Below are 1,685 nucleotides of genomic sequence, written 5' to 3'. Positions count from 1 at the left end.
CCTCTGGGTTAAACCAATCTAATGACTCTATCTGGGCTCTTTGTAGGATGAGTAGAATACAAATATGATAAGTAATATTTATGTTGGAATGTGCCCTTCTTGGTAGGCAGGAAGAGATATGCAGAAAAAGGAAGGAGAGGGTGCAAATGTCTCTTCTGACGTCGGTCCCTCTTGTATCTAGTTTAATCTGTTGCTTGACTGAGAATGACAGTCGCTTTTCTCCTGCAAATCAAAGCTTGTTCTCCACCTCACCTTTTTGACCCTTCTCTTCCAGATGTTCATGAGAGCCCAGTTTGACTACGACCCCAGAAAGGACCACCTGATCCCTTGCAAGGAGGCCGGCCTGAAGTTCCAAACAGGAGAGGTCATCGAGATCATCAACAAAGACGACAGCAACTGGTGGCAGGGCCGGCTGGCGGATTCCTCCAGTGGATCAGCTGGACTCATCCCCTCCTTGGAGATGCAAGAATGGTACGTCTTGTTGGATGATGGTGCTGATGATATCCTTGGTTGATTGCATATGGTGCCCCCTTCCAGGCTCCCAGCTGACTCTCTTCTGGCTGCACTCAAGGCAACGAGATTCCCTGCATTGCAAACTGGCCATGTGTGTAAACCTGGCAGGTGATTTCTGTTGACATGAGCACTGTTCAGATGCCAGACATTCCATGCAGCAGCCTTAGGTAGCCATCAGCCCTGGCCTCAGTTTCCCATCCAATGAAATTTGAAGAGCCAACTAACAGGGCATTGAGATGATGGGCTTCTACTAGTGCTTCCTGCTACCACTAGGCTTCAGATGTTGTTGTCTCTGACTGTGGAGGTTCCCTTTAGTAACCATGGATAGTACCACTTCATGAATTGTTTTACACATCTTCTAAGACCACCTGTGCTAGTTCAAGTTCAAGGAACCTTTATTGACATAGTAATAATACAGCGTTGTATAACATGTTCATTCAACCGAATAAGGAAAGAAAACTGGCGTAAAGTTATGGAGATAGATTTAAAAAACATTAAAACAAATTTTATACATTAAAAGGAAGAGAGAAAAGGGGGAGGAAGGTATTGTTCAAGTTTTACTCCTGGAGCTCTGGATTATGTACAAGTCAAGAAATTTAGCAACTGCATCGTTTACCTCACTGCTGGGATTGTCTAATAGAAGAATAATCTTTTGTAAATTAGGTGCAAGCTCTTTTTTGATCAGCAGGGATGATAATTTTTTGTTTCTGGGTACAGCGTAAAGGGGGCAGTAGAGCAGGATATGTTCTGTGGAATCTACACAATCTTCACTGCACGTACATAGCCTTTGACGGTAGGGAGTTTTGGTGAATCTCCCTGTTGATACAGCTGACGGAAGAGCATTGCAGAGGGTCAGCATCATCGCTCTTCGTAACCTGGGCACCTCACTACATCCACTAGCAACAAGTGACAGAATTCCAGCAAACAAATACTTCCTTTTGTCTTCTTTGAATCTCCTGTTCATCAACTTCATTGGATGTCTTGGAGTTCTAATATTATGGGAGCAGGAGAAAAAGTCCCCGGCGTTTCCCAGCGTGTAAAGATCTCAGTTGTTGGGAAAAACCAGCACCTGGATTCAGGAAAGCTGCTGTCAGTCAAGAGCAGGATGCGAGCAGCAGACTGTCTTGATCAGGGGTTCAGCAATCAGTGTTCTCCAGATGTTCGCGGGATTA

Source organism: Sphaerodactylus townsendi, linkage group LG13 (genome assembly GCF_021028975.2).
Source record: "Sphaerodactylus townsendi isolate TG3544 linkage group LG13, MPM_Stown_v2.3, whole genome shotgun sequence".
NCBI lineage: Eukaryota > Metazoa > Chordata > Lepidosauria > Squamata > Sphaerodactylidae > Sphaerodactylus > Sphaerodactylus townsendi.
This window is presented reverse-complemented; position numbering follows the sequence as displayed.